At 34.7% G+C, this 23937-nt stretch overlaps 1 protein-coding gene across 8 annotated transcripts in view; it reads left to right on the top strand.

Annotated features, from left to right (window-relative positions):
- The window catches only part of GREB1L (GREB1 like retinoic acid receptor coactivator), a 246383-nt gene that overhangs the window by 98292 nt on the left and 124154 nt on the right, over positions 1–23937 (top strand). For 6 of the 8 annotated variants that reach the window (XM_037017933.2, XM_037017896.2, XM_037017888.2 and 3 more), the window contains 2 exons: positions 4626–4721; positions 20260–20367. The gene's annotated coding sequence lies outside the window, so the exon portion shown is untranslated. Of the gene's footprint in view, positions 1–4625; positions 4722–17872; positions 18151–20259; positions 20368–23937 lie in introns of all 8 variants that reach the window. The other 2 variants (XM_037017910.2, XM_037017912.2) reach the window with 2 other exon arrangements.

The raw sequence follows: 23937 nt of genomic DNA on the forward strand, positions 1-23937 counted from the left end.
ATGATTTTTATGAGGTTTAATGGGAATACTATAGTATTTCCTAGGAAGTTGTTGGGATTCTTTTGGTTTTGGTGTTACAGTTGATTGATTTTTTTTTGTTGGCTTTACAGTTAAAAACCTAGTTGATAAATAATGTTTAATTTTTTTTAATGCTCTTCTTATCTGCTAAGGTCAGCCTGAGAGGAAAAGGTAAAGGTCAAGTGCCACAGGCATCCAAGAAGTGATAGGGTGGACGTGATGCTCATCCCAGGAGCAAGTTGCTGTTGTCATGGCAAAATGGCCTTTCTAACTCTCTGTGCTCTTCCGTACTGCTTTTGAGCATGACCGCACAGTGGCAAGGGGCTTAGTAGGCACCATCATTGGTTTGTTTCCATTTTCCAAAGGAAGAGATTGAAGCACAGAGCAGTTGAGTATCCAGTCCTAAGATCAGACAGTGAGATTTTTTCCTTTCTTTTTAGTGTTTGGGTAATTGTTACATATAAGCATCCCATTTAACAGTCACACACAATTTTTCTCTCTTCCCTGCCCCAAATGTGTCTTTCAAACTCCAGTGTTATAGAACCATCTGGGGTTGGGATTGGGGTTGTTACTTGTTAATCTGGCAACCCTTTTTCACGTATTCAAAATGCAGATTCCTGAATCCTTCCCTAGAACCAGTGACTCCCAAATCTCAGAGGATAAGGAATCTATATGGTAAACTTGTTCTTCAGGTGATTGTGATGCAGTCCTTGAACTAGACTGTGAGAAACACTATTCTAAATGATTCTGAGCTTTAAGGTGTTTCAGTGGCCCCATTGGTTTCATCAGGAGAAATCAGTTATTCCAACCAGAATTTCTATTTCATACATTCAGGTCATATATAGCCTATGCTGTGGCAGCTGCTGAAACAAATGAGAACATCCATTCCATTCGTCGTCACTACAACTCCTGGTTTATTACCCAGAGCTTTCTGCCACAACCACTGTCAGCATCTGACCCGCAGAGTGACTTTAAGAGCCCTTCCAAGCACCCAGGTCAGCAGGACTGACCCCTCCACCTCACCTGATTGTTGATTATCTCTAGCTATAGCTGTGGTCGCTTGTTTCTCCATAGTTTTTCTTCCTAGGATTCTCTTTAGTTTTGTCACTTTTTATTAAAAAATTAAGATTATTTTGTCTTATACTTTATGCCATCAGTCCACATACCCCAACTCCAGTAGGAGGTTACTTGTCTTTTGCTTCTCAACAGATTTTTCCCCTGGGGTAGGTAATAAGAGTGAAAGGTTATAAGGGAGAGTAGATATCATATTCCTGCATGAAAAATTGTCATTCTAGGTTGTTTTAAATGTATCTTATTTGAAAATTTGAAGTTTAAAAAATGCAAATAGTAAAGTCAGAATTTATTTCACTGCATAGAATCATATAAGAATGAGGTAAGAAACCCATTTTCCTTTGGTTTGACTTCCATAATGAACTAGAAATAATTTAAAAAGTGTTTTCAAACTTAAACCAATTATTTTTGGATGTCATTCTGACCTCAAAAGTCTCTAATTAGGGATTTTCACAGTTTGTGTAAGTAAACTCATGCTTAACCAACCTAATGTTCACTAGTTCTCTCAAGTTTTAATTAACAACACTGATTACAGTTTCGACCATTCTCATACTCTATTCTGTTACTGTAGAGTACATAGTGTGACTTAGCTTGAAAAGTGTATGTATGGGGTTTAAAAGATACAGGTTTGACTATCAGCCCCGCTAACTTTCTCTAAGTCACTCAATCTTTTGGCGTCTGTATTCTCATGTAATAAATGCAATTTATATATCTCGGGATGTTGTTGTGAGTATTAAATGAAGTAAAGTGCATCAAAGTCCAGTGTAGTTCAGAGATGTTTTAGGAAATTTTGGTTAATTTAGATGTTGGTTGCATCTAATAACAACCAGGAAACCTTCCTCAACCTTAGACTAAGATAGTATTTTATAAATCTGTTATTTTCATATGTTTTTTCTTGAACAACCTAAAATCTTATAAAGATCTAGAACCTAGGACATTATAATTATGTTTCATTTTTATTCTCATTGACTTTTTTACTAAAGGATACTTTATTGATATACCTTGAGGACAGCTTATCCCTCTGGCAATTGCCCTACTAAGTGGTATGGTTTGTTTTGTTTTTTTGTATATCTATTTTTTTGCTTCCTTTGCTTGCTTCTAAGATCCCTCCAGTTCAGCCCAGGTTCCTTATCCCCACCCACAGGAGCTGATGATACAGAAATATAATGTGTAACCACCACAGCTCCTCACAGAGCAACACAATAAAAAAAATTGGTTCTGGAGACAGAGGACATGCTTTTATTAGTGTGGTAATCTTATAGAGATTAACTGAGATAACATCACGAAAGAACTCTATAAAGTATAAAAACATAATTCCTATGGTTTGGGATTTATATAAGGAAGAGTATTAACATTATTGTGCACCTAATATATGCCATAATGTATGCTTTGCATACTGATTATCTTCTCTGCTATTACCCTATGAGGTAAGAGATATTATTCCCATTTTATTGATGACTAGCTTCCAGGTACATGACTGCAAAGTTGAGCATGATTTGAATCAGACTTATCACTCACCACACTGCTCAGTCACAGGTCCCTTTATCCTCTGTCAAATAAGGGTGGTTAACTTATTTTATATTTTTAAAATAAATATTATAAAAATTGAAAACCATATTATAATATTATTATGATGATTTAATTTATAAGCCTACAGGAGTGTTCATCAAGCCAAAACACTTTCCTGAGCTCAGACTCACTGAGTGAGTGTTTTTCCAGTGTTTTGCCACTTGAACACAAATCAAGTTACTTTTCACCTGGCCTAAAAGCCCCAGGTGACATCAGCCCAATAGGTGTTGTGAACTTCTATGTCCTTGAACCCTTGCTCGTGACCCTACCAGGGTTTGACAAAACAATGGGAGTACCTTTCCAAAGGAAAGTGGGAACTAAAGTACTTTTGTCCCTGGTGAGGAATGATTATTAAACAAACAAGTGAGCAGGTTATGATGAGAAATTAATTTTCAAAAATAGAAACTGAAGAAAAAGGTTCTCATTATTATATCTCAATTTTGGATGCAGGCTTTAAGAACTATTTAAATTATCAGAACCATTTTTACCTATCAGCTTATCTGCTGCTGATAAAAGGGGTCTCTAAATACATTTGTAAAATTTCAGGCTGATTGATGGTCTGTATACCTGAAAACGTTGAGTGGAAGGCCATTGGATCTGTGAAAAGTTGACATGACTGGAACCATTTTGAAATGGAGTCTTCTCTGTCTACAGATCATGTGTTACATATATTACCATTGACCATGTTTTCTTAAAGGACCTTCAATAAGTAATTTTTTTAAATTTTACATTGGTGTTATTAGGCTTATTTTAGTGAATAAAACTGGCAAACAATATTGAAAGTCATTCCATTGATTTTACCTAATTCCCTAACTTTCCCCTCAAAATGAAAGAAAACAGATAACCAATCTCAGCCTTCTCCACATGAAAGTAAAGATTTCCCTTCCACATTTTCAAACTGAAGCAACTAAATTGATTTTGAGTTAAAACTTTACAATGAAAGCGAACAAGCCAAGAAAACTGGAAAACTTTTGGGAAATCTTACCATGGCCTAATGTTTTGCTGCTTTTCATTTTGGCATTTCATACCCAAAAGTGTTATTTTCTTTGTAAATGAGGCAACAACGCAGAAGAAAAATCACTTACTATTGGAGAGATTCCAGCTTTTTAAGTTAGTATTTAAAGCACCTCTCATGAGCAGAGTGGTAAAATTGAAATGATCTGTACAACAAATTTTTAAGTCATTGCAGGCCTTTAAAATGTCAGGAAGATTAAAAGGGAGAAAACCAGCATTGTTCATGAATTTGGTTATGAACGCATTTGTGCAAGAACCACCATTTTTAGGTCCCTGTTCTTGTAGGCTTCACTGGTTCAAACACAGGTTAGGTGGAATTATTTTTTTAAATAATTACAAGTAAGCACCTGATGATCTAATGAAGACAGTTCATGTGTCAAAATGAGTTCTTTGTATCTTATTTGAATCTTTTGTTGCCTTAAGCTGATCTGCTTTCCGGATTCTCAAATTCAGGCATTTTACAATACAGACTCTAGCAATGACATTCATTTGGAAGGCTGTTTTTTGTTTGCTAGCTTTCCCAGACCCTCACGCTTCCTTTGGTCATCTGGTGTCTTTGCTACTGTGGTTGGTACTACAGGCTCTGCAGGTAGCCATGAGCCTCTGTAAGTGGGATTTACAAAGAGACCCACCTCCCTGCCAGTTAATGAAGGGAGCCATGGGGATTTTGTTTTGTTTTTGTTTTTTCAATCTGTCTTCCAAAAGAGAAGGAAAATTGTGTTCTGGGTTTGCTAATTCTCCTTGTTTTCTGTTTACTTTAATTTTTACAATTGATTAACTAACTGTGATGCAAAAATACAAATATTTTTATTTAGGAGTCAAAATGTTTCATCTGCCAGCCTTTCATGCTAGTCACTGGAATTGTTTATTTTTGAACCTGGAAAGAACAAAGTGGAGTCTCTGTTTAAACTCAACCAGTTGGCATTTCACCTTCATCTGTTTTTGTCTTTCAGGAGATTTTTGACCAATTTGATTGCTGAGAAAAAAGTATTTGACTGGAAGCCTTGAATTCTAATACCAGCCTTGCCATAGTACTCCTACAGTCTTGAGTAAGTCGCTTATGTTCTTCTATTTCTCATCTGAAAAAAAGGAAAGTGTTACCAAGATATACATGAGATCCAAGATGATGTTTCATATTCTTCTTTCTTTTTCACTTCTCTTTTTACTACCAAAGTGAACTATGGTGCCCTTTCATTTGATTTTTGCATAAACCTACCACAGAGAAAAAACTTGCATCTGTTAAATGTTTTAACCAGCAGTCAAAACAATAAGTAAAGTTAAAATGTTGGTGTCTTCATTCTCGAGCCCATGTTTTACTTGTGCTTTACAAGGCAGTGTTCTCAAGAGTGGTTGCAAGGTCTTCCAGAGGTCATGGGATCTTTGGATTTTGGAAATGCAAAGGGACGTTAGCAATCATCAGGTCCAATCCCTTGAGTTTTACTAACAAGGATTTAGGAGGCCCAGACGTAGTAGTTCATCCCTGGTCACAGAGCCGATAGAGCTGCCAGTAGAGCCCAAACTCCAAAAACAAAATGTTAATGTACCTGGTGAAGGTGTCCTAACCAACCTCTTAATGTAAAACTGCATGAGATGTTTAAAGGAGGGACTATTTATTTCATATCAGAAAATTTTTAAAATCACAATTGGTTAGTGTCTACATTGTGGCCTCCAGATTGAAGTCAGTCTGATTCCGCAAATGCTTAATAAGAACATACTGTGTGTGAGACACTGAGCTGAGGTGATATTCCTGCAAAACAGTGCAAAGTCACAGTTCCTGCCTTCAGAGACTTTACAGTCTAACTCGGGGATAAAACAAGTACACAAATAGAGCTATGTGAATTTCTGGGAATAGCAATGCTCAAAGAAACAAACAAACAAACAAACAAACAAAAATCCCTCACAGATTTCAAAAGTCCAAATAACTTGAAGGTTTTCAGTCTCAAAAAACTTTGAAAATTTCAAAGTCCAAGGCGGAGATGGACTTCATAGAACTTGATAGGTTAAGTATTTGTTAGCAGGTCAAAGATAAAACCAGGGTGCTCTGGGAACTCACAGGCAAGGTCTCAAATCAGACTAGGAGAAAAGAAAGGAGCTAGTAAGATTTTTTTAATTTTGTCAAGTTTCCCTTTTACTGAGTTGTTTATTGTTGCTGGAGAAAAATCCCTCAACCATGCAGATTGATATCATATAAATTAATTCTCCCTTACCCTAGATATGACTTAAGTATATGACTACCTGAGGCTGAGTTCTTCTCTTTTTTCTCTAATCAATTAATTCCAAATCTAGTTTTCTCAGCAGGCTGCTACTCTCACCTCTACAAGCCCTTGAAGCATCCTCATAATTGCTTTGACTTTAGTGGACCTCTAAATACTAATGATGCCAAGTGCCTTATCTCCAACCCTGCTTCCCCTTAAACTTCAGAATTGTCTGTAAGATTACTCCTGGATATCTCCATTTGGATGTTTCACAGCTACCTCAAAATTAATATATATCTAATGTATCACCTTCCATTCAAAAACATCTTCCTTCTCAGAGTGCCCTTAGAGAAGTTACCACCAACCTACCTGGTTTGCATTTTAGAAAAACTATTCTGACTGGAACATGCAAAATGCAGAAAGAATATCCAGTTAAGGATGGATCTAGAGGGTATTATGCTCAGAGAAATAAGTTAGGTGCAGAAAGAGAAATACCAAATGATTTTATTCATTTGTGGAGTATAAAAACAAAGTGAAACAGAAGGAACAAAAAAAGCAGTAGACTCGTAGACACCGAGAAAGGACTAGTGGTTACCAAAGGGGAATGATTGGAGAGGGTGCATGGGCAGGGAGAAGGGGATTAAGGGGTACTATAATTCATAGTTACAACATAAGTAGGTCACTGGGATGATAGTACAGCATGGGGAATACAGTTAATAACTCTATAACATCTTACTACGTCGATAGACAGTGACTGCATTGGAGGGGGTGAGGACTTGATAATATGGGTAAAGGTTGAACCACTGTTTTGTCTATGTGAAACCATCATAAGATTATATGTCTCAATGATACTCTAATTTTAAAAAAAGTGTATCTAGTTAGGAGACTTCAATAATCCAAACCACTATTCTCCTTGTCATAGCATTTAATATATTGTGTGCAATTTCAGGAAAAATAACATACTCAAGTGATTAAAAAGATGGATCTGTGTTTGATTCCTGGCACTACCATTTTTTCAGCAAACCATGTGACCCTGAGCAAATTATTAAACTTTTAAAGACTGGGTTACCTCAGCTGAAAAATGGGGGCAACAATGATACTTATATCATTAGGTGTTTTGAGGGTTAAATGAGATATCGCATATGAAGCTTTCAGCCCTGGGGTCCCTAACTATGATCTAGGAGGGCAAAGACCATTTCTAGCTTGGTCATCACCATTGTATCTGCAGGAGCTGACACAGAGGAGGCTCCTCAGTAAATATTTGTTAAATTAATACTTGAAGAAGTAGCATGCCTGAATTGAAGTACTAACAGTGGAGATGAAGAAAAGCAATGCAAGGTAGAGACTGAGGCTTCCTCCCAAATCACTTGCCTCTGTCACCAATTCCTACTGATTTAATTCCTACATATCTCTCATGTCCATCACATCCTATGTAACCCTACCATAACTGCAGCTATGCATGCACCATTATCTCTCCCCAGGACTGTGGTACACATTTCTCTGCACCCTGTTTTGTCTCCCCATGATCCCCTTCCAGACTGTCACAAGAGGAATCTATTTAGACCTGAAGTGAGAACATGCCATCATTCCTTTGTTTAATGCACTTTTGTGGGGCTACTTTTATCTCATTTCCTCATACCTGGACCTTCATGTTCCTCTTCCTTTCCTACCACTCCTCTCTTACACTTGATAGTCAGTAAAGCCACATTGGTCTGGTCTTATGAACATACTATGCTATTTCATGTCTTCATGCTTTTGAGAGGCACTTGCTTATCCTTTCAACACCCTTCTCTCCTGTATGTTAGGATTACATTTATTTGCAAATGACAGGAAACACTACACAGCAAGTTAAAGTTTATTTCTTTTCCACATAAACAAAGTTGGTGTAATTATCTAAGACTGATAAAGCATCTCTGCTATCATCAGGGACCCAGACTCCTGCCTTGTGCTTCTGCCATCAATGTGTCTTATCTCTGTTCCTTTCTACTCTCTCTAGGACCCTATCCCATCAGTCATCTCCTCTTTTTGGTAACACCACTTCTCCCTTTCCTTTGAGGGAAGAAACTCAGCCTATAAGCATCCTTCCTGCGAATTACTCTTTCCAGCCATTTTACCTTTCCTGCAGCTAACAACTTATTTTCATTCTAGTTAATGGCACATTTTCATTCTTGATCCTATTGGACCTCTTTTACCTACTGAAACTGTTGACCATCTCCCATATCTTGAAACTCTTGTCCCTTGGCTTTCACAACCCCCATTGGATCCTGGCTTCCTTCCTACTTCTACTGCTCCTTTCCCATCTGCTTTGCTGGGATTCCCTCTTGCTCTGCTTCACTTTCAAATGATGGTGTTTCTCAGGCTTCACTCCTTGGCCCTCTTACTTCACCAACCTTCTCTACTAAGACAATCCCTAGGTAATCTCACCGGCACCAGTGTCAGCTATCTGTGGCAGCTGTCTGGGTGCAGTCCCTATCACCTCTTCCTAGACTGTTGCAGAAACATTTTGTCTGGTCTCTAATCCAACTTTCACACCACCACCAGAGTTACCTTCTATATTTTAAAAATATAATAATGTTAATTTATTTTTGAAAACTTCTGTGGGTTTTCTCCTGCATCTAGGATAAAATTCAAAAGTCACTTGGCATGTAAGACTGGCCTTACAGACTGGCCCCAACATATTCTTTTATTTTCTTCTCTTGCCACTCAACCCCACCCACCTAACAATAACTTTCAGTGTTTCTAAAATACACCATGCCTTTGACACTCAGTTCTATTAGCTGGTAAAGTCCTCCTGGTTCTATTTGAAGGATTCTTTAAAGCCACCCAAATATCTTCTCTGATAGTTTCTTCATTTCTCCAGATAGAATTGCAAAATTCTCTATGCTTTTATAGTATTTTTTTCCTACTTCTAGTAAAAATATACACTTTTACAGACCTTTTTTCACCTCTAGATAGGGATCTCTTTGAGATTAGGGACTGTTTATAATCCTTCCTAGCACAGTTCACTGTACTTCCTAGGTGAATAAGTGAAAATAATGAAATCAGGAAATAGGAATAGCCTTTATTCTAATAGTAATAATTTTGGACATACTGAATTGACATATGGAGGTTGAGTGGAGAACAGTAACTCAGAAAAGACTTCACAGCCAGTGATATAGATGTAGGAGTCACCAGCAAAGACAATAAACAACTGATTGGATACCATGGTTTAGTATGGACTAAAGAAAGGTAGAACATTCACAGGAAGTGAATGAAAGGTTAGAAGTTGGAATTTGGGGTATGGAGGGAAAAAGTCCATAAACATCCCTGTTTGAAAAAAATCCATATCTGACACTTTGCTTGAGGTTCTCTCCCCTCTACCAGAAGTATGTAGCTTCCAATAATTTAAATTAAGTCCAGGATCCAGAAAAAGATGGATCAAAAATGTTTCTTCTGTTTCTTCTAGGATTAGAAACCACTGAACCAAAATTTCCATCATAGGTTCCTGTTGGCTACTTCAAAATCATGTTGTCCATTCTCCTCCTCCTTTCCTGTTTTTGTGTTATGTGTTTCTGTCCCTTTTGCAAAAGTAAGAGAGAGTAGGTAGGATGGAAATAATTTATTTCATTCCTCTCACAAAATGATCAGTAACCTGAAAGAGTTTAAGAATTTCTTTTTTAAATGGAAAAATAACATTTTTGGGGAATTTTACTTACTTAGGTCAGTGTTTTCCCTTTACCTCACTCCCCTTCTATTTCTATTTTCAATGTCTTGTTTTCTTAGTGCCTCTAGAAAATATAACACTGGCTTATGTAGGTTATTCAATTAAACAGATACAGTGAGTTCTGTGTTACCATGCAACTGGTTAACATTTTAAAAATTGATAAATTTAACAGTGTAAAAATTTAAACTGTCTGAGTGGAAAAATAACAACAGTCACCATAAGCAAAGTCAAAAGGCCAAAAAGCAAACTGGGCGAAAATGTTGCAATTCATATCAGACACAAATGACAAAAGTCCTTAACATGTAAAGAGATCCTACAAATCAAGAAAAAAAAAAACCAAATAGGAAAATGTATTATGACTGGACATTTCAGAAAAGAAATTCAAGGACTTTTAAACATTTGAAAAGATATTTAATTTCATTCATAATGAGATAAATGAAGATTAAGACCACACAGATATCATTTTTTATCTGTGAGATCGACAAAGATCCAAAATACAATATTCTACATTGTCAAAAGTATGGGGATACATAAATTGCTAGTGGGAGTGTAAATTGGTTCAACCCTTAATTCAACACTCACTTAGTGCCTCATTATCAGGGATTCCCTCTAACCCAGCTTTTCTGTGCTCTTGGTGTTTTACTACTTGATGTAGACTTTATAGAAACTGAACTGTAATTGAAAATGTTTCTAATGTGTGGAAGAAATGACTGCTTTGTGTTTGCTAAGCCAAACCAAACAAAATAAAAACAATGTAATTTGGTAATACTTAACACAATTAAAACTGCAAATATCCTTTGACCCAGCAATTTTGCTTCTAGGAATTTTTCCAAATGCTAAATTCATATGTATTAATTAATACAAGGTTGGTTATTACAATACCTTTAGAAGTAAATGAGATTGGAAACTAAGTATCTACCATTAAGAGACTAGTTTAAAATAATCATGCCAGGAAATTCTCTGAAGGCACAAAAGAGAATGAAGATTTTTATGTACTTACATAGAAAAATATCCAAAATATTTCTTAACTTATGAAAGCAAGATCCAAAAGACTGAGTATATTTGATTTGTCTTTACTTATATGTGCTTTATTTTATAAACTATATATATATATTTTTAAACTAGTAAAAGTGGTTTCCAGTGAGAAGAGACTGTGAGACAGGGTTTGAGGAGATAATTTTAACCACACACTCTTTTCTATGGCTATATTTTCAACCAGGTAAATATAGAAGGAAAAGTTTTAAAAAATTCTGAAAATAGAAATATTCTGTTTTAAACACCTACAGAGGCACAATTTCTATACTGATTCAATATAGATAGGTTTTACCTTGAAAACATTTTTGATATCATTTTTTCTTAAGTGCCAGTCGTATGCCCAGAACTGTGCTAGATGATGTGGGGATTACAATGAGAACTATAAAAGTAAAGAAAAAGATTAGGACTGGCTGAAAAGTTAAGTGAGAGAATGGGATAGACAAATTGAAGCAAAAGCACAGATATGGGTATGAGCTTGTTTGTGGTGAACAGCAATAAAGTCAAATTGATAAGAACAGGTATTTCAGAGTAGAGTATGATGGAAGATAACTTTGAATAAGCCCAGCAAAATAATTAAACACTAGGTTGTGAAATTTGTGTTTCATCTTAGGGGTTATCAGTTTTGGACTACTTATATCATGGTGGAAAAATATATTCAAAGCTCCTCTACATAAGCAAGCTACATTAATAAATTTAACAAATCTACTGGCTTATGATAGTAAAAATATCTGAAGGGATATTAAAAGCAAGTTGTATTTATAGTTTTTACAATGTGCACATTCATAAACTATATTTGTTACTGTACATTAAACTGTAATAAACCTACAATGTGAAAAAGTATTACTTTCAAATAAGGAAATCATTGTTTTGCAACTATCAGATGTTCAAAGTCAATACAAATAGTAATAATGATTATGATAATAAAGGATATAGAACTTAAGTTTGCAATGTGCATAACATTTTATAAAGTAAGTTCTGCATTGTAGAAAATTGGAAAATAAAGCATAAGCATAAAGAAAAAACATTACAACCTAAAATCACATCTTGCACTGTTTTCTGACTTTTATCACACTGTTGAGATTTATATTTTTATCTCTTTGTCTTATCAGGTTATTTATGTATATTTTCCTTATAGAAATATTTTCCATTTCATAGCTTATGAATATATTTCTATGTAAAAATATACTTCTTATAGCTTTATAGTGTTCCATTTATTGGTGGATTTATGAACGTTAAATGAAAAAAAAGTATGTGAGGTACATGATAAGTACTCAGTAAATGGTAATGGTCATTACTGTTAGTGTAATGTGTTTAACTGTTTCCCTATCAATGGAATATTAGGCTGTTCCCATGGGTGGGGGTATTCATGTGTTTATTATATATATATATATATATAAAACAGGCATTAACTCTTTTCATTGGCTAGAAACATTTTTCTCAGCTGGTTTTTTTCTTTTTATTTTTTTTAGGTGTTAAATATATATAAGTTTTATGTTTTTACTAGTCAAATATGTTAGTCTTATCCTTTGTGATTTCTTGGCTTAGAAATGCTCACTATGACACCATAATAAATCTTGATACATGATAAATATCAGCATAATAAATATTTAATTCTGTTTCCTCTTAGTTTTTATATGGTTTGATGTGGGTTGGCATGTATTTAGTCATAGATATTTAAATTTAATCTTTTTCCTCTCTAATTTATTTTTAGTGTCTAATATAAAGTTAATTAGCTGTTACTGTTTTTAATTGTTTATCATTACTTTAGTATCATTAAATGTTTTATTTTACTTTCCCTTTATTGTTTTATAATGCTTCAATTGACATGTAATAATTTTTATAGATGATAAAGTCTTTTTGGATTGTCACTGATGTGCTTCGCATTCTTATGCCTGCCCTGCATTTTAGGAGAGCACCACAATAGGTGCTATGATTTCAATAATAGGCAAAAACAGAAAAACGTTAGTCCCTACCTTCATGTAGCTTAGAATTTAATAGGGAAGATAGATATTAACCAGTTGTCCATACAAATTATATAGCTCAAAAGTGAGCTAATTACTGGGAAAGAAAAGAATAACTTACTATGACAGCTTTTAGCAAAGGGCTAAGAGGATCAGATATGCAATGCTTGAGCTGAGATCTAAAGGATGAAGAGAATTTACTCAGGCAAAAGTGAAAGATGGAATGAATGGGTGGTATTCCAGGCAGAGGGAACATAAGTGTTTAAAGGTTCGTCAGTGTTGCTGGGGCACAATGTTTAGGAAAAGAACAGTGCAAGATACAGACAGGAATATGTACAGCATTGACTGCATAGAGCTTTAACAAAGAGTTTACACTGTAATGCAGAGAAGTGAGTGGGGGATGCCTGAGAGGAGGCAAGGGGAGCAATCCTGCAAGTTAGTGCTGGCTTGGGCAGGAGGCCTCAGATTCTGCCCATGAGGGCCTCTCCACAGAGCTGCTTGAGTTTCATTACAGCATGCTCACTGCCTTCTCTTAGAGCAAGTGATCTAAGAGGTCAAGGCAGAAACTGCAATATCCTTCATGACCTTGGAAGTCACACACTGTTACTTGTTCAATATTTTGATAGTACAAGTCAGTCCTTACTGAATGTGGGAGGGGATTACACAAGAGGTAAGAATCACTGGAGCCGTTGGAAGATAGTTAACACAGACTAAGCCCTGTGGAGCACCAACATTTCATTGCTGGGTAGTATGTTATGGGAGTGCAAAGAAGATTGAGAAGGGGCATAGAGAAGGAGGAAAACCAGAAAAATTGTGAGAGGACATCGATTGGTGGGATAGGAAGTTTGAAGTCTAACACAAGGGCATGTTAGATGAGAACTGAAAAATGTTCATTGGATTTAGTGACATGGATTTAATGGCCAAAGGCACTTACTTCATAATATGATTTAACATTTTTTTGACTCGCCTCCCCTTATAACCTTCTTTGAAAACAATTTTTCTGTCTTGTCTTTAGTAATCTTCCTTTTGAATTTATGGATATTTTCATACTATTTCCCAACAATTCTGCTGCTATTTTTATTGGAATTGTGTTATTATTTTGTTTGAGAAATAAGTATTTTACAATTAGGCTTCTCTTTAAGGCACCTAGCATACTGCACTGTGTATATAAATTTTCACTTCAATCACCAAATTAAATTTAGCAATTTAAAAAATAATGTTACCACAGATCCGTCATTAAAATGATTCTTAAGTATTATTTTTTATTGTTGTTATTGTGAATAGCAACAATTTTGAATTCCCTGCCCACCCCTTACCACTATAGGGTTTTCAGTCTAGAAATGTATTACTTTTATACCCCATTTTATGGATAAGGAAACAAGCCTAGAGAAGATAGGTGACTTGGCTATGATTAGAGTGGGAGTGAACATCCAAATATTATTGGGCTACATTCATAGGACATCAAGTTGCTTTACTCAGTTAAACCTTGTTAAAATTAATACTTTCTTAACTATCACTTTCTTTGTATCCTATTTCAAAGTAGTAAAATACATTTTATAGCACATCTCCAGTTTTTAGCATTGTCACTTTGAAATATAGTGTTATGGCTTGAGGAACTGCCTCTCATCTCCATTCAATTCTCCCAAGACCTGATTCCTACCAAACAGGAACTATTTTTTTCTTTGAGGTCTAAATAGACCTAACAACCTATTGCACTGAATAAATATTTAATGAAGATTTGAATATTTCCTCTGTGGTGGATCAATTACTCTTGTTGGTTTTCTGAGGGAAGCTTTTTTTTTTTGTCATGTAGTAGGTTAAGAAATTTGTTTTCCTTAGTATTGTTATTAGAGTTAAAATTTGTTCCACTGATATAGAAATTCATGTTCCTTAGGTTTTCTCAGTTGTCTGTTTTTCATGGTTTATATAACAGTTTGAATTTTTATGTTATCTCAAATACAAATCTCAGATTCTTTGACCTGGTAACATACAATAAAGTAATTTGCTGTTAGGGTTGGTTTTTCTAGAATTTGTGGTGTTTCTGAATTTGTGGAGCTCTGAAAATAAACTATTTGCTAATGAGGTATAATGATGTTAGTGGTACATTTTTTAAAAGAAGAAATAAAATTTTTATTGAAAAATATCACCAAAAACATAAAGTTCTTTCCTTTTAATTGACAAAAATGTATTTCTTTTATTTTTAACTACCAGTCATATATTTTTTCTTTTTAACTTTTCTTAACTGATACTAAGTTAAAATGAAATACTGATACTAAGTTAAAATGAAATTTTTCTGATACTAAGGTAAAATGAAATACATTTTTATTTGCCTGTGAAATCTCTAAATTTATCAAGTTAGTGAAATAATTGAAACTTTTTAACTTTTAAACAGCAATCACTATAGTGGAATCACTTAGTGCAAATTGTTAATAAGGCAGTCAAATGGAATTAGAATCAATTTGAAAAACAAGCTCCCCTGCTTTAAATGGAAACAGAAAACAGTGAACAGGTTGGGAAAAGGGTGCATGTGTTTTTCATCCTCTTTCCAGTAGGAAGCATATGCATATAATTTTGAAATAGAAAATCATGCCTAGTGACAAAATATCCTCCATTTTTAAGGAATAACTTCACTATACTTTACATTTAACAACTTCTTGGACCTATATTTCAATTTAAATAACTGTTGATATTGTTTGGTGTTTATTTGCTAGAGGAAAATTGTATGTGTGTATGATGATAGTTACAGTACATATTTGATAACAAAGGTAGAATAGATAAGTTGAGTCATACTGGTCCAATATCTGTTTTTAAGGTCTTTTTGACCCAGGAGTCTGTGACCTGTGAAATCTCCACTTCTTTGCATTTGTTTAAATATTTTATAATTTGAGGATTTAAATTTAGATCAACATAACTGCTGGGAAGCTGGCTGGTGTGGCCCAAAATATAAACCATGTCGAGGTATAAATTGGAAAAGGTTTAAGAAATTATAATAACAACACATATGAGAAGAGAGAGGCTAAAGTTAAAGAAGTTTATATTCTTCCCCAATTTATGACAAGGAGAACCTGAAATCTAACCTAGTATTTTTAATGCTCTGATTACTCAGCAGCATTCCATTTTGTGAAAGCATTGCCAAAAAAATGTACCCAAATCTTGAGTTACAGACTATTCTTGCATCTGATTGGAAGGGGCATGTGAGTTGTTTATAAGGTATTGCAGATTTAAGCTTCACAAAGGAGAGTTGAGACCTGGGGGAGGGTTCAAGGCAGAGAAGGGAAGCTTCATAGACATTACAGCTCCGTCCAGAGGCCAAATGGGAGATAAATCACCCCTGGCCACCTCTTATTATTGAAATGGTTCAGCCCTGGGGTTTAACTGAAGGACTTACAGGGTTTTGAAGTGCAAATAGGATGGTGAAGGGTGAACCCTTTTAGGATTTCATTTTGATGGATTTTTGTTCCTGTGTGGATGTCTGGCACTGACTGTGATCTGGAAGGGGCCCTTAAAAGAAAACTTTTGTTTTTGATCAGTCAAGCAATAAGAACTTTCCAAAGAGTTATATTTTTCCTACATGCATGTTGATCCTATTGTGTTTAAAAGTTGGTCACTTTTTTTTTTTTAAGCTTTCTGTAATATAACTGTCATTTCAAGGTCATGTCTCGTTCGGTATTAATGCCAAAGTTTGAGAGTTGACTATGTGGTTCTTTGGGATCAGTAGTTTTGCAAAGATTACTTAGAGTCAGTGTGTGTTAAACAAAGTTGTCTAGTTAAAGATTAAGAGTAAGTCATTTTTTATTGATAAGCAGTCCATAATTATTTGATCTTTTTCCCACTGAGTTATATAATTGTACATATTCATTTAATTATATTCTATGCATTGCTTTGCCAGCCTTAAAATTAAACCCCAGAAAATTCAGTGATTGTGAAATATTTGTACTATCCTATTGGTACAGATATACAGAAGTGAGGAAATAAGGGAAACATTAAAAAATGTTTAGGAAACAGATACATTGATTTTTTTTTGAAATTTTTTCTTTTAATCCATAAATAATTCAAACTCAGGAAATAAAATCTTTTAATTTATGTGCTTTTATTAAAATGAGGAAGAGACGAATCATTAGTAATTTCAAAGCAAAGTAGTTGTAACTTAAAGGCTTTTTGTGCAAAAATTTAAAGGAAATTAAAATATTTGTATTAAAGAGATGCCATTGTAAATGCTCATGTTTCTTAGAAATAGTTGACAAAACTTTTCTTGAGCATTTGGCTCTTTATTTTAGATTTAACATAGATTTTTGTAACACCCTGTTTGAAACTGACAATGTTTTTAGCTGCAGCAGAGGGTTTTCCTCTGTGTTGCTTGATGACTATTATAAAAACGGTTGTTAATCTCCATAATTGACATTGATCGCGCAATGTCCTTAATTGACCTCCAAGACGGTTTTTGTGTTTCTGTTCTGCAAAAATTTGCCTTCATTGTATTTATCTAAATGTTAAATTACAGTTAAATGTTGGAGTTCAAATTTACCTATTGCTGCATTAAGGTTTTAAATAAGGTACTTAAAAAAAAAAAACCTAGATGGCAATCAGGCAGAGTTCCCTGAACTTACAGCAGCCCTGTCATCAGTTTGTTGCTGGGAGATGTTAATATGACCTTCCCTTTGTTAGAAAAGAGATATGTAGTCCTTCCCAGAATCCTCTTGTTAATTGTCTTTTTAATGCAAGTTGGAGGCTGCCTGATGAATGAATAGTGAGCTTTTTTATGAGCTACACATATTGTTGACATTGTGTCACATGCTGCTTTTTAATTTTCTAATGTGTTTTTAATTTGCAAAGCATGTCTATGCCTTTCTCAGCAATGGAATTCAGTCAGCATTTCTGAGTCCAGATACTGCTTTATGCAAACAAGATAAGTTAGGCTTAAAGAATGCTATAGCATAAACTTTACATTTATTGAAACACACATGTGAATGAATTTCACTTTGAGTATTATTGAATAAAAGAAGATACTTGAGAAAGGCCTTTTTCCCAAGAACTTCTCTTAGGTCTTGGCAAGTAAATTGCCCCAATATAAAAGCGTCGGGGGGGGGGGGGGGGGGGAAGTGAGCCAAAGAGAAAAGGCAATCCACAAATAATCACTCTTTTCTGCCTTTGATTGTGTCAGATTTTTTTGTGTGTGTGGCAATTGTTTTCTTTTTCACTTAGAAGAGGTTTATGGTCCAATGTCTGTCAAGTCAGCCCCTGTCTTGGGTTGCAGTTGTATTTCTCTCTGGAGTTCCTAGAGGTGATGTTATCTTTTGTTCGCTCAGCAGTGTGGTGGTTCCTGAGAGCATCTGTCACTTCAGGCATTACAAGATGGATGGGTCTCCAGTGAACTGCTGGTTGAAGCAAATGGTGAAAATAAGAAAAGACAAGGGGTTTCAGGGTCTGCCGAGAGGACAAACAAAGAAATGCTGTTAGAAATCAAGAGTAAGCTGAGCAATAGAGAAAGAGAGAGCAAAGATGGAGCATATGTCATTTTATAAACATCTTGGAAATCAGAGTATTTTGGTGGCTACCGTGATGTGAGAGGGACATCTGAATCATGGTAAACAATTCTATGCTTTGGATTTGCAAAATGTTTATGATACTAAAACAAAAATGTCTGGAGAAACTGTTCGGAAATTACAATGATACAGCATGTTCACTTGGAGGATTAGTTGTCATTTAAAATGTTGTAAAGATTAACCTTTTTTTATATTTAAAGTTTTAAAAAATTTTCCTTTCCTTCCTCTTTTTTTTTCTTTTTTCTTTTAGCAACTGTAGAAGTTTTAAGTACATAACTAGCATCCTTACTGCTTGGTGAAGCTTTGACATTTTTGTAGGGGAATTCTGAAAATTCTTCACTCGTGCCTTAGGGAGACTGGGGGGAGATTTTGTGTTCAGTGACCTTCCACTTAATTTGATGAGTTCTTTGATGAGATAAGGAAATAAAATTATTTCTAATCTGTCAGAACAAGCCAGAGATTTTATATTATACTTAGAAATTAATTTTGCTGGTAAAAGTCAAAATTTGTAAATCCTGGCTGGTACAGAGTCCATCCCATACGCAGAAGGAACAGGAAGGAGCTTGGCCAAGGAATAGGAGAGGGGAAGGAGTGGTGGTGGGTAGAATGTGTTTGGAAAAAATGATTTTGTCAAACTTTTTGGCATTCATCTGTGAAGACCATAAATTGAAAGGCAAAGAAATTAAGATGATTGGAAGCTTTAAGCTATACAAACGGTAGAGTATCTTCCTTCTCTATGGGTGTAAATAATAGATGAAAGAGTAAGAGTGACAACAAAGGATCAGGTCGTTTAAGAGAATGTGTGCAGCCTGAATAGGGGTCTGTGGCCCAGGGCCAAAGGTCTTAGCTTTGAGTGTAATTAGAAGAAAATACAAAAATGTCATTACTAGCAGGTGAAGTGTGCAGCACGTGGCCAAAAATTAGCAATTTTAGACTCTGAAGCTATTAGAATTGGATTACTGACCTTTTTTAAAATCATTAAGGCCCTTGTGGAGTCATGTAGTTTCACTAGCAGTAATGCAGTTTGACCTTGTTGACCATATGGGGTAATCTTGGGTTTGGATGTAGGAGGCAAGATGCCTGACTTACAAGAAGATGGCTATTTGTGTGTGGGTGGGTGGGAAGTACTTGAGTTCAAAAATCTGGGTCTTGCATTTTTAATTGTTCTTTTGCCTGAAGACATTCTTCTGATAGTAAAGGTAAGATAAATATTTTTATTTCAAAATCTAAAATAGTTCTTTCCTCTCTTTCCTCTCTTTCAAATTGGCATAAAGGGAGAGTAAAATGAAAACTATCTTTTTAGAAAACATAAGACAGTATTACTTTAAATATTTTAGTGCTATAAATATGCATATTGAAATCAGTACATCTTAGGAAAATCCTTTTGTTTTCTTTTTAGACACAGTACCAAAGGAATAGAAATACTTCCAAGTTATGAATAAAAGTTAATGACAAATATTTTTATTTCACTTGATGCTTTATGACTATATTTCCTATTTTTCCATGCAATAGTTTATATTGACCATAAGCTACTTAAAGAAGAGAATAATATGCACGCTGTAGTTTTCAGCCAACTATATTTAATTATAATTATTTAATTTATTCTAGGAATAAACTAATCAAAAGGATAGGAAACTAGTTCTTTTCCTTCCTGCAGGCTTTCTTTCTTGGAAATTATCAAAGCAGTAGTCTCAAAAAGTAGAAAAATTATTTTAATCAATACTAGTTATGTCTTCAATTTTGTTATAGTTCTGTGAGGAGATAAATTTTGCATAAGCATGAGAAGTTATAAAACTCGAATTCCTTAGAATAAGAAAATTACCTTCCACTAATTTTATTCCTAAAAAAAATGTCTGCAGGCTTTTCACATATGATAATGCCTGTCAAAAATGTGTTGATAGGTTTATTCAATTTATATTTAGTGGAGGGAAATCTTAAAACAGATTATTTTTTAGTATATATAATCAGGAGTGATTAATTTGGGATGATTTAAGAAGATATGATGTATATGGAGCTGTGTAAGACTTTGGTAATTCATTTCTAATTGTAATTTTTGTAGGATTATAAGTACTGAGATTATTGTATTCTGGATATAATGCATTTGAAAATTAACTCATGTCTTTACATATATATTTTTTCTGTGTTTGCAGGTGCACAAAAGCTTTAAAAAACTAAAATCTAGGCAACAGGCTCCCTGAAGTGTTGGCAGCCCAACTTAATCATGAATGTGATTCAAAAATGTTAATAAATAAACCAAGGTACCGTACAATTATATTTCCTCTCCCAAATTTTCAAAATCAAATTTGTTTTAGGAAGTTATATTTGTAATTTAAATAAAGTTACTATATTTGATCCTTAAACTGATTAAACATATTTCTATGAGCTCTTCTCCATCCCTTCCCTGCGTTCCTCTCCCCTCCCCCATCCTCTCCAAAAAATGATAAAAACTTGTTCAGCAATTTTCCTACATTAGCCTCCTCTGTATTGTGTATCCTATATACCTGAATTAAGATAATAAGAATTCAGTTTTTTATTCCCCTTTGTTGATTGCGGTTTTATCTTTCAAATTGTCTAATAAGAGAGACATCTAGGTTTTTGGCCTCTGCAGTAAAACCCAAACCATATGTAGTGGCCACGTGTATTTAAAATTTTTATCATGTAACACTCCCCTGAGATGTATGTTTTAAAAGTTTGATGAAAATTTTTTTATTTGTAGAAGGTTTTTAATTGAGAAAAGGAAAAAGGTGATACTGCCTTTTTTTTACCCCCAGTGTCAATGAAAGTTAAAAGTTTACTTAGAATTAACAATTTAGAATCTTGTCCATCAGGGCATAACCCAAGATGTCTCTGCCCTTTTGGAAGTTACAACGTGGTTTATTTTTGTTTTTTTTTTAATTTTGATATCGTTAATGTACAATTACTTGAACAACATTATGGTTACTAGACTCCCCCTATTATCAAGTCCCCCCACATTACCCCATTACAGTCACTGTTCCTCAGCATAGTAAGATGCTGTAGAATCATTACTTGTCTTTTCGGTACATACTGCCTTTCCCATGTACCACCCCCCTTCCCCGCGGCATTATGTGTGCTAATCGAGTTACAATGTGTTTTAAGTAGCCTGGCATTTCCACGAGAGGGCAAAGATCTTTTCCTTTCCTTTTCTTCCTGTCGTACCCTTTTGAGGCCAAAAAGAACAAGAGGGTCATTGCCACTTCAGACTGGTTCCTGTTTGTTCCTTCATGCATATCCTGAAATCTAGTATTGGCTTAACATTTGGGTTTGGAACATCTGGAAAATGGTCAGAGAGGGAACAGAGGAGATAGAAGAGAGAGAGAACTGTTGCGTTTTGTTACACCAGGTGCTAGGAGGAAGCAACATTCGCCTTTTTTGATATGGGAGGCACATTCTGTGGGCCCTGGAGTTAGGCTTCAACAATTGAAGAGGTCAAAGGACAGCTGAGTGGGGTCAGTGAGACACCATGGGGTGTATTTTGTTACTTAGTAAAAGGAGCAGCCTTCTAAAACCTTAAAGGATTCTCTTGAAAATCTGTGTTGTGAAAAGGTTTTATGAGTCTCATGGCAAAAAACTCCTGATTTATCTAAGGAATGCTTGCTTTTGTCTAATGGAAAGATAATCCTTACCAAATGTTGGCAAGTACTATAAGAGTCAATATAGGTCTGAAAGAACAGTTAGGGTTTGAAGTGTACTTTGCTTTCCAAAATGTTTATCATTTTAATGTTTGTCTCTCAGTGAAGAATTTTGCACTGTTGAAATACCACCTTTTGCTTCCCTCAAAGCTGAAAGTGCTGGGGAGATAGGGTAAGGAATGCGACTGCTCTAATTTAAAAATTATTCTAACAAGGATTTGACTGATCCACATAGGGTAGAGACCTTTAAAAACATCAAAACTTGTTAACTCTGAAAAGTTACCTTTGAATTTATTTTAACATATAAAGAGAATAAATGGCACATGAAGTGTAATGTTTCTGGATTACAGATAAAAAAAATTTATTTGTATTTCATAGAAATAGGTATCAGTTGATGAATAACCTTAAACCTTGGGTTTCTCCCTGAATCTGTTTATTGTGTATTTTGTAGTAGTAAGAAGAAAATCAATGTCAGAGTCAAGGATAGAGAATAAGAAAAACAAGTATAAGAGAATTTTCTCTTTGAAGGGAAATGGGAAAATGGGAAAACATCTGCATGTTGTAAGAGCTCTCTTAAGATACCACTTACACGGTTGTGGGTACCTTTGAAAGATGTTGACCACCTGGCAGATGGGTAGTAAAAGGGACTGTTATAGGAATCTGGCAGTATTTTGATGTTGCGGTTTATACACTATATACATATACATAGAGAATGTATATTATAATATGTATAGTAAGGGGAAAAGATAAAATTAGGAGTAGGCTATAATAGGCTTTGTTAAGTATTTCCTTTCTAATTTATAAATTTACGTTTGTAAATTGTGTGATTTTTTCAGTCCTTTGTAATTATTCATTTTAAAGCAACATATACATAAACATAAGACTTAACATTCAGTGTGCTGTATGTCTGTTTTCTCAAGGTTAAAGTGCCTTTCAACAAGCAATTTAGAAACCTAAGTATAGTGACTGATAATTGCCTAGAGAAAACCCACAGCTATTTAAGTAGCATTGAAATTGTAGCAAAACTGACAAATACAATTAGCAGTGTTAATTAGGTAAGAAGATGGAAAGACAGGGCAGGTGACAGAGTGGAAAAATGAAGGTAGCAGGAGAAACATCCATATAAGAACCAAGTGTTCACAGTTGCTTTGAATTTCCCTTGCTTTTTCATTGAAGCTACCTCCTCCTAACTATGAATTAACCACAGAATGGGTGTTTTGCCAGTTAATAATTTAGATACATTTGTTCAGTCCTTACATCTGATCTTGAGAGAAGCCAGCTGTTTGGCAGAAGTAAGAACAACAATCTGATTTTGTTGATTCTAGACACAAATTTATTTGCAGTGCCTTTTAAGTCATTTTAAATGTATCTCTATTTTACTGTAATTACTCTGAGTGTGAATTTCTTTTTTTTTGCACACTTACAATTCTTATTAGTCATCCAAATATATTGTAAAGGAGACCAAAGCCCTGTTTCTGGATTTAGTGACCCAGTGTTACTAAGACAAAACAAAACAAAAATCTGCAGAAGTCTTTAATATATTACTACTAATTATATTTATCTGTTTACTGTTCATAGCCTGCTTTCCAAACAGCTTTTTAGGAAAATTAAATGGAAATAGGCAATTAAGAGAAATTAAGTGAATGCTGTATGAAAAATATTTAGTCATCTGTACTCTTCCCCATTATACTTTTTAAAATCTGCACAATTATTGTAATATCTTTTGAAATTCTCTTTTGCATTTGGGAAATTAGTTTTTGCCTCTGGTGTTTTATGTAGATTTAAATGATTGTTGTGATAAATCCCCCCGATATTTGTTCTCTGAAACATACAGACTCTGAACTCTCTCAGTGCGGCCACCTTGATGGATGTGGTAAATCACACTTTGGAAGCATTTCTCGTTATTTAATGTTTTCTATTCTGGATTATTGACTCTTTTCCCTGTTAAAAAATTGGTCCCTGGTGACATGGTAGAGGTCACACATTGCCTGTTACTGTTTTGCTTCTTTGATCTTCACAGGATGGCCTCTGGTAATTATGCCAGTTCCAGAGAGTCTTGATGAGATGTGTTTATTTTACAGAAGAATTTCTGGTATTTCAAGGAAGAAAGTAAAAATTTCTAATAGTAACATGTAATTTTGTTACAAAGGAAAAATAGCATTGAACTTTAATGTTTTC

Source organism: Manis javanica, chromosome 9 (assembly GCF_040802235.1).
Source record: "Manis javanica isolate MJ-LG chromosome 9, MJ_LKY, whole genome shotgun sequence".
NCBI lineage: Eukaryota > Metazoa > Chordata > Mammalia > Pholidota > Manidae > Manis > Manis javanica.